Here is a 10,495-nt window from a genome sequence, read left to right on the forward strand (position 1 = left end):
AAAAACCTCTAAAAAAAAAAAAAAAAAGAAAAAGAAAAAAGCCCTGGCCTCTAAAAAAAAAAAGAAAGAAAAAAGCCCTGGCCTCTTTCACCTTTATCCCCAATTTTAATACAAGTTTCTATTAAATGTTTGTCTCCTTGTAGACTATTATGATGACAAATAAACCATCACAGGTAACAAATAGAGCTTTAAAATGGGCTAACACTATATGGGGTTTGCATAGCCACACATAACTTAAGTGAGGATCCTATCACAAAGATTTTATTTTTTGTCATAGTTTCACTAAAAATTAGCAGGCAATGTTTTATCGGTCTTTCAACTTTCCAATCATCTGGAGATTCTCATTCACAGTTATTCAGGACCAAGTTTCATTTTGCCCCACTTTCATCTCTTGCTGATCTCTCTCGCTTAGTAATTCGATTACTTGTAGTATTCCCAGGAGACATTGCAAGAACAGAGCAAGAAAATGCACACTAATTAATTATAGAAGCAGTCATCAACTCCTGGTTCTGTAAATAGCTTAAAATGTGATTTAATAATTATCTATGATTGCCGTCTGTAAATTCAGATAACTGGAAATTATACGTATCTAGAGAATGAAATAAAATGTTTTCCAAGATGTAACATTTAGCTGTTATTTTTTTAAAGGACAGAATTTCAAAAATCAGTTTTTTCTACTCATATCTAAAAACTTATCAATTGGGGACCAGAAGTTAGCGTAATGGCTATGTCGCTGGACTCCCACGTAGTCAACCATGGTTCGCATCTCAGACCCGGTGGCTTAAAACTCACGCCGCGCACTCCAAAAAAAAAAAAAAACTCACGCCGGGCACATGTGCAAGTGTGCCCAAGATCCAGAGAGGAGAATGGAGGAGAAGGTATTGCGGCGTGGCCATCCCCCCTGAGGGATCATTTCTCACTTTCTGTCTCTCTATCTATCTCTCTGGCAAGCGCATGCACCCTATAACAAAAACCTCTCAAAAAAAAAAAAACTTATAAATTTACCTTCTAAAGTATGCTAGCCTTTTGAAGCATTTTTTCCCCACCTGCTCTATAGTTACCCAGGTTATATTTAAAGGTACACTGTAACCATTTTTATTGTTGCTTGTCTTACTATAAAATAAATTCTTATTTAATGGGACCAGCAGATGGTGTAATGATTATGTCACTGGAATCCCATAAAGTCGACCACGGTTCAAGTCCCAGACCTGGTGGCTTAAAGCTCACATTAGGCGTGTGTGCATGCATACCCAAAATTCCAAGAGGCAAATGGAGGAGAGGGGATTGTGGAGTAGCCATCCCCCCGTGGGGTGATTTCTCACTTTCTGTCTCTGTGTCTCTCCTTGTCTCTCCAGAAAGCACACATTCCCTATAGCCAAAATTTCTCTAAACAATAAAAAATTGTTTAACTATATTTATAGAGCATTAATATGCTGAAATTTTACACCAAGTGTTTAAAAACTTTTTTCTCAGAAAATTAAATCAAATGTTGAGATGTTTGCCCTGAATGTCAGTAAGTATTAAGTTAAACACATCATAAATTATACTCCATGAAATATGCAAGATGCAAATTTTAATTTATAGTAACTCATACAATTTCAGAGTGATACATTTTCACAATAACATCATCTTAATTTTACTGAAACAAAACTAATTTATAGATCAAAAGCTAATCCAGTTTAACTAAACTGTGCAAAGAAAATACAACATCTTTTCCTTTTTATCCCTATAAACAGAATTGTTTCTAGGTTAAAAGTCTCTACCTGGTAAGTACTCAATCTTTGAAACGTCTTCCCTCTCCCTTTTCTACTAAATATGTCATATGGTGTCCATGGGCACTGATGTGGCCTCACAGAGGCGAGGGTAATAGACATCTTGGATCCCATTCATCTCCTTAGTTCCGGCTGGTTCTTGCTGGGGGACTGCTGTCCAGCTCCTGAAATGGTATCTACTAAAGTGAACCTGGACCTTTCTGTCTTTGGGGGCACTAGGGGGCTTTCATTGCTGAATCAGTCACCCTAATCTTGAACTCTTTTGGATCCCCCATTGTGCACTTTCTCTGATCTCCAAGCCTTCATGTAATCTAGCCCTTGCCCAGCCTGCACCAAAACGCTGACTCCCTGCCATCCTTGAACATGCCTGGAATGCTCTTGTCTCTCCTTCGTAATGCTGTTCCCTTTGTCTGGAAGTTGTTCCTTGCTCCCATGCTGTCTTGGAATCTTTGCTTCAGTGGCACTTTCCCGGAACATCTTATTTAATTTAAATACCAGGACTCTCACCCTCCCTTCTTTGTCGTTGTTTATTTTAATTCCATGTCATATATCAGCATTCAATATAACCTATGCCTTGCTTGTTTTGTTTATTTTCTGTCTCTCTCCTTGAGCGTGGGACTTACTGTAGAGATTAGGGTTCAGAAATAGTGCAGAAGACTCTGAATTCATGTGATATTTGTGCCATGACCTAGGAATTTAACGAGGTGTATCAATGCCTAAAATAAGGTTGAGCGATGTCTGATACAGTAAATAGGATTTGGGGTGGATGGAGTCAGCAACAGCCCCTACCCCTTGTCTTTATGTCCTCTGCCTTCTAAATTTCTAGATTTGGCTCTTCAGTCTCTCTAGCTTTCATTTTTACACTCCAAAGGTACTCACGATTGACAAAGTGACTCATTTTTCTTGGTCACATGTATTGAGTCCCTACTGATTTTTTTTGTATTAGTGAAAGCAACCCGAGCTGATGTAACAAAAATATTTCAATCACGTAGGAGCTGATTTCTCACTGAGACTATCAATCTAACATGAAGTACCCAGGTGTCAGATGATCTTTTTCATGGATAGTTTTAAGGACCCAGGTAGCATCCATCTTACAGCCTCATCATGCCTGTCAATTGCTCAACATCCAGGTGACAGGGAAAAGAGTAAGTGGAATAGACCTAATAAATGCCTAGCCACCTTGTCAGCACATAGTACTTCTGCTCTTGTGTCACTGGTCAAAACTAGACCACAGCATAACTAGAATAAATAAATAAATAAATAAATAAATAAATAAATAAATAAATAAAACTGTGGAGAACATGGTCCCTACCTGGACTACTTTTTCCCTGACCACCCTTTAGCATCATTTCTTTCTACTGCCCAGTAATATTCCACATTTTGTTTATCCACTTATCAGACGACTCTTGAACTGGTCATATTTTTTTTTTTTTGCTATTATGAAAATGCTGCTAGGAATATTTGTAAACTGGTGGTGCATCATTCCGAAATTCTACCAACTGTGTATGAGGATTTCAATTTCTCTATATTCTCTCCAGTATGTTATTATCTGTCTTTTTTATTATAGCGGAACTTGAATTGTGAAGAATGACTATTTCTGGCAACTTTTAGGCTTAGAATTATGTTCAATTCCTTTAAAAAAAAATAAAAACTAGAGAAGGAACAGTAAACCTAAAAAACAATGTAAAGGATGAAGTCTGTCTTTGTGATTCTTTGTCCTAGATACTAGTCTATATCTGGCCTAATCCGCCATCTGGATACCTTGGTTTTACTCCATGAACCTTTTTACCTCATGACTTCCCCCACACACACATTCCGTAACAAATTGTTGGGTGCAGGAAGTCTTGAGTCTTGGTTTGTTTAGACCCAACCATTTGACCTAATGGACATTCTGACCTGAGAATCTCTGTTTAACTATAGAAATTTTTACCTTAGAATCATATTTTCATGTTTAAACATTCATTAAAAAAGTATTTTAGGGCTAATATATATTAAGCTACTTTCATTCTTTTTTATTTCTAGGCATTAGGACATTTCTGTTGTTTTTCATTTTGATTTTTAATTTACTGACATTTTTTTCCTTGGAATTATTTTCCACATGAGGTTTAAATGAAAATGTCATTCAATGTGGGAATGTTGTTGTTGTTGTTGCGCATGTCAAATTTTTACTGATTATAGTTCCTGCAAGTAGGAATTTTCTTTTATGGGCATTACTTGTACCAAATACAATTGTCCTGGGTCAAATTATTCATACTAAACTTAGTTTTTAAAAACTTGGATTCCCCTGTCAATTTTTAGGCGGCAATAAATTTTAACATGTGTCATTTTAGCTGTTGGCAGTTTTATTTAGTGTTGATTACTTCTGCCAAGCCTAATTTTGCCTTACTCAATATTTGCATATTTCAATGTGAGCATCAACACATAGTTCTTCAGTCGGATTTCCATCGCTAATGAATTTTACCATGTGATGTTTTAACTGTTTTCTTTTATGTTGATCATTCCTACCAATAATATTTAGCATGAATTGGATAAAGAATAAGAGAGTTGGGTTTTTTTTTTTCTTTTTTAGCTAATTCTTGAGAAAACTGAGCGGTTTCCCTCAGCTATGTCAAGGTTATTCTGCTGTCTGGAATTTCTCTGTATTGACTATGTAATTCTTCAACATATTTCCAATCAAGTTGTGTATTCTGAACTAACCATCCAAGCTGAGGGCCAAACGAAGAACGAATGGTGGGATCAGAATATCCTTGGGGTCAACTGTTCCTTGATCAAGATAGTGTAGGTATTAAAATAGTACAGTGCCACCAAAACTCATCTGGTCAATATGTTCTGTACCTAACCAATCATTGGAATCAGCTGGGAAACTTCTTCTATTTTTTTTTATTTAAAAATTAACATTCTCTCTAATTGCCAGAGGATGAGTGTACTCACCAGAAAGAAAGAGAACATCCCTCCATGGGATACGGTCACGTCACGATCCTTTTTTCCACCATTTCTTCATCCTGTCAGGATTTGGGGCAGGCATACATATGCACTTGGTGTGTTTCTCAAGTCACCAGGGCCAAGATTCAAGCCACCATCAATCATACAGAACCCAGTTCCTGATGCACGATCTTAACCATTGTGCTATGGGACCAGTCCAAGAACTTCTTTTAAACTTTTTAAACATATATATTCCTAACCTACCTCTTTCTATATCTGTCTGTCCTTGACCATCAAACTCTCACTTCACAGGTCTAAAATAGACACTCAACAGAGGTAATTTTTTTTAAGTTTCTCTAGTGATTCTGATGTCTCTCCATGAAAGTTCAGAAGCCATTATCAGGGTGAGATTTTTCCACATGAATCATGCGACTAAATCATCAGGTCACCTGATGTAGTAGGTATTAAACTCAGTCTACAACTCAGGAGGAGAAAAAAATAGAACTTTGTTTTCTGCAATCCAACTTATTTTTGAAAAATAGAAGGAAACATCTTAGAGAAGCCACCATAGAGAGGAAATGAAGTTCAACCAAAGGTTTTCCTTCTTTTGCCCCAGGATGCCTGTGAAGTATGGAACAGAGAAGTGGTTTTGGCGCCAAGGCATTTTAAGTGGAGTGCTGCTATGTCACCTGCAGAGGCAGACCCCCACCCAAAATATGCTTTGGTTGTCAATACCGTTAACACCACACCCTTGCCAAAAGAGTATGAAGAGGTTTGTTACATTCTCAAGATGTCTAGGTAGAGCAGTGGAGGCCTCTCAAGCAAGTCTGGAAAGAGAGAACAAGAAAAGAGACTGGCCTGTGTTTTTATTGGGGTTAGAGTGTGGGGCCAGAGGTAAGCGTTTCTGGGGGCAAGAACTAGTCATTTGGCTTTCCTATCAGCTTGTCCAGAGGTAAACAAGGAAGAGGGAGAATTGAGGCTTAAAATCTGTGAGCAGTTGAATATCAAAACGTGGTTGAGTCAACCTCTTCATTACAAGGGCATTTGTCCTTAATTTCGTTGATTCACACAGAAATCCTCTGATGCAACCAGCATCTTGTCTGATCCTTGGTCTTTAGTAATTATTATTACACTTATATTTGTGAATTAAAATACAAGATCCCAAGGACTATTGTGTTTTATATGTATACTCATATTTCAATTAATACTGACTACAAGTTCTAAGACAGATACTACTTTTATACCACCCTATAGATGAAGAAAGTGAGGCACAGAGGTAAATGCATTTGCCCCCATCTGGTCCGAGACAGTCAACACTCCAACTAGGGCTGGTTCTGGTTTATATGCTTGAACCTCTTCAGTACACCTCTCTCTCCTTTCCTCCTGGTCCTTCTCATCCCACGTCTTGCTATAACTGAGCTACTTTGGCCAAAGGAAGTTCTATGAAATTGTCACTACCTCTGGGCTTGCCACTTCTATGGAACTCTCCTACTGGAAGCAGAGCTTAGAGTCCCATTATCCAGAAATGGATCAGACAGAATCTTGGCAAAAGCAAATGGCACTTTCAAATTGCATAATTTAAGGAGATTTCATAAAAGAACTGTTTAGAAAAATGGAGCCAAAGTTTAGTAAAACCAACAAGGGATATGACAGAGAGCCATTACCACCCTACATCCCAACATGGATGGATGAGGGGAGGAAATAGTTATAGAAACCAAAAAAAAAAGAAAGAAAAAAAATGAATTTAATGAAGAAGGGCATCTCAAAGGAACTTTGGCCTTTACTTTATGGAAAGGCTAAGGAATAAATATTCTGATTTTACTTTCTTCCGGCTCTCTGGGTCTCTCGCCATTGCCTTTTACTGACCAAACCCAATGGACAATGAAGGGAAAAGGAATTGTTGATACAGACTATATAGGTCAGCCCCCTGGGGCACCAGCAAGATGAAGGACGGGAATGGATCTGGAGTAAAATGGAAAACATCCACCATAGTTTACCAATATTCATGCTTTTATTTTTCTTCCTCCCTCTCCTCTCTTCTTTCTGCATCTTGGCTATAGACAAGCACATGGGTGTGTACACACAAACACACACACACACACACACACACACACACACACGGACAGGAAGCTGGCAGGTTTAGAGTGTAAGTATCCTCACCACATGCTTACACTCTCTCTTTTTCTGTCTCCTCCACCCCTCTCTTGTCCATTTTTTAAAAACCCACTCAACTACAAATAATAGAGTATTTGCCATGTAGTGCTTTAAGCACACACAAAAAAGGTTTATTTGACTCATAACTATTTTTGTGGCCCAAGACCATTTAGGGATCCAAGCAAACTCTTTCTATCTTCCAGCTCTACCATCCTTATCATTTTTGTCTTTCATTCTGTGCCCCCTATCTCATGGTTACAAGATGGCTGCTCCTCTTCAAACCATCATATCTGTATATCTGTGTAATAGTCAGGAAAAAAAAGATAAATGGAAAGAAAATAAAAGAAAAGACTCTCTTTTAGAAAAACAAAAAGCTTTTCCAGAAATGTATCACTTATAGCTCATTGGCTAGATTGTGTCAAATAGTTGCCTAAGTCTAAAATCATATCCACCCAGCAAGTACCTTTAGCAAGGAGAAATGGAATTCTTTTCAAAAGAATGAAAGAAATATGAAGGGTATTTGAAAAGATCATGGAAAATGTGTATTATGAAAAGCCTAAGCTTGGATTTCAAAATTGCTTTGCACCAAAATAAAATCTTACTTTAATTTCATTTTTTTACAAACCTTTCTTTTTTTATTATGTGAGGGCATGTGCGCTTGCCAGAAAAAGAGAAAGCATTCTTCAATGGGGTGTGGTCACACTGCAATATTTTTCCTTCATTTCTCCATCCTGTCAGGATTTGAGGCACATATGCACAAGTATGCAGCATGTTTTTCAAGCCATCAGGGCAGGAATTCAAGCCATGGTCAGCCATTTGGGATCTAGCTCCTTATACATAGGGTTTAACCACTAGGCCATCTGGCCAGTCCTTCATGAACTTTTTGAAGTCTCCTCATAGATATTGCCTATGTGACTATCAGTGCCTGTCAGATTTACTATTCTGATCCAGAATCCTGCTCCCATAACTACTTAGGCCTTTGGAACTGAAATCTAGAAACATACTTAGAGACTCTATGATATACAAACACATGATAGTTAAACACACGACTGCTCAGCTAGTCCACATTTGTCAAACTTTCTCCCAGTTCAGTGGAAGTTTTACCATCTTCTAAGCAATGGATTGAATGCATAAGTAATGTATGCCCTTTGGGTCCGGGCCTTAAGAAACTGGACATGAGGCCAGCAGGTGATGTAGTGGTTGAGGCTCCCACATGACTGACTGAGGTTCAAGTCCTGGGCCCAGCCACTAGAAACATACCAGGCATACATGTGTGCATGTCCAAAACCTCAAGAAGATAATGGAAGATGAGGGATTGTGTCGTGGCCATTTCCCCTGGAGATTATTTCTCATTTTCTCTCTCTGTTTCTCTCTGTCTCCCCAGCTAGCACATTCACCCTATGGCAAAAATCTCTTTAAAAAAGAAAGAAGAAAGAGAAAGAAAGAAGAAGAAATAAAGAAAAAGGAAAAAGGAAGAAAGAAAAAAGGAAGTAAGGGAAAGAAAAAAGGAAGAAAGGGGAAGAAAGAAGAAAAAAAGGAAAGAAAGAAAAGGAAAAAAGAAGAAAGAAGGAAGAGGAAAAAGAAAAAAAGAAAGAAGAAATAAACAAAAAAGAAAAAAAGAAAGAAAGAAAAAAGAGAAAAAGGAAGGAAAAAGGGAAGAAAGAAGAAAAAGAAAGGAAAGAAAGAAAAGTAAAAAAGAAACAAAGAAGGAAGAGAAAGAAAGAGAAGAAAGAAAGAAAAAGAAAGGAAGGAAGGAGAGAGAAAGAGAGCGAAACTGGTCATGTGCTCCTGTACACCTTCTTCCCCTTCTTACAGGCTACAAGCTAGTTCCTATGACCAATTTCTGCTATGCCCTAAGGAATAATGGACCAACAAACTGGCCCATCCCTAAACGTCCTCATGCATCAGCGACATGGCCAAACCTCAACTGCTAAACTCAAGACTTTATGAGAAAAAGATAAGAACTTCTTTCTTTTAAAGTCTGCAGCTTTTTAGAGTCTCTCTGTAACATTCTTCATCCTACTTAGTAAGCTTCTGTGTCAAATATGGTTCTCTAAGGTTGTAACTGCCTTATGCAAAGCCATTCCAGGGTTTGTTTATGCTATTTTCCCTGTGCGCCACAAAGTCAGTGGTTGCATTCTTGCCTATATCTGTTTTACATTACCCCTTTTCCCAGGATTTTCTCCTTTCTCCATGCACTGGTTCCCACCTCTATCCATGGAGTTCAGACAGAAATAGAGAAATTGTTCTTATGGATCAGCACCATTGTTTAAGGATCCTAAACTTCATCAAGAAGGATGAAGACGAACAATTAGGAGGTAAAGTCCTGTGCAAGACAGAGACAGGAATGGCTGAATGGGACTGAGTCTTGTTATTTAACTAAATCTTGACTTGATTTATATATATATATATATTACACTCTCTCTTTTTCTGTCTCCTCCACCCCTCTCTTGTCCATTTTTTAAAAACCCACTCAACTACAAATAATAGAGTATTTGCCATGTAGTGCTTTAAGCACACACAAAAAAGGTTTATTTGACTCATAACTATTTTTGTGGCCCAAGACCATTTAGGGATCCAAGCAAACTCTTTCTATCTTCCAGCTCTACCATCCTTATCATTTTTGTCTTTCATTCTGTGCCCCCTATCTCATGGTTACAAGATGGCTGCTCCTCTTCAAACCATCATATCTGTATATCTGTGTAATAGTCAGGAAAAAAAAGATAAATGGAAAGAAAATAAAAGAAAAGACTCTCTTTTAGAAAAACAAAAAGCTTTTCCAGAAATGTATCACTTATAGCTCATTGGCTAGATTGTGTCAAATAGTTGCCTAAGTCTAAAATCATATCCACCCAGCAAGTACCTTTAGCAAGGAGAAATGGAATTCTTTTCAAAAGAATGAAAGAAATATGAAGGGTATTTGAAAAGATCATGGAAAATGTGTATTATGAAAAGCCTAAGCTTGGATTTCAAAATTGCTTTGCACCAAAATAAAATCTTACTTTAATTTCATTTTTTTACAAACCTTTCTTTTTTTATTATGTGAGGGCATGTGCGCTTGCCAGAAAAAGAGAAAGCATTCTTCAATGGGGTGTGGTCACACTGCAATATTTTTCCTTCATTTCTCCATCCTGTCAGGATTTGAGGCACATATGCACAAGTATGCAGCATGTTTTTCAAGCCATCAGGGCAGGAATTCAAGCCATGGTCAGCCATTTGGGATCTAGTTCCTTATACATAGGGTTTAACCACTAGGCCATCTGGCCAGTCCTTCATGAACTTTTTGAAGTCTCCTCATAGATATTGCCTATGTGCCTATCAGTGAGTGTTTCTGATCCAGAATCCTGCTCCCATAACTACTTAGGCCTTTGGAACTGAAATCTAGAAACATACTTAGAGACTCTATGATATACAAACACATGATAGTTAAACACACGACTGCTCAGCTAGTCCACATTTGTCAAACTTTCTCCCAGTTCAGTGGAAGTTTTACCATCTTCTAAGCAATGGATTGAATGCATAAGTAATGTATGCCCTTTGGGTCCGGGCCTTAAGAAACTGGACATGAGGCCAGCAGGTGATGTAGTGGTTGAGGCTCCCACATGACTGACTGAGGTTCAAGTCCTGGGCCCAGCCACTAGAAACAT

Source organism: Tupaia chinensis, unplaced genomic scaffold (assembly GCF_000334495.1).
Source record: "Tupaia chinensis unplaced genomic scaffold, TupChi_1.0 Scaffold000168_1, whole genome shotgun sequence".
In the NCBI taxonomy this organism is placed as follows: Eukaryota; Metazoa; Chordata; class Mammalia; order Scandentia; family Tupaiidae; genus Tupaia; species Tupaia belangeri.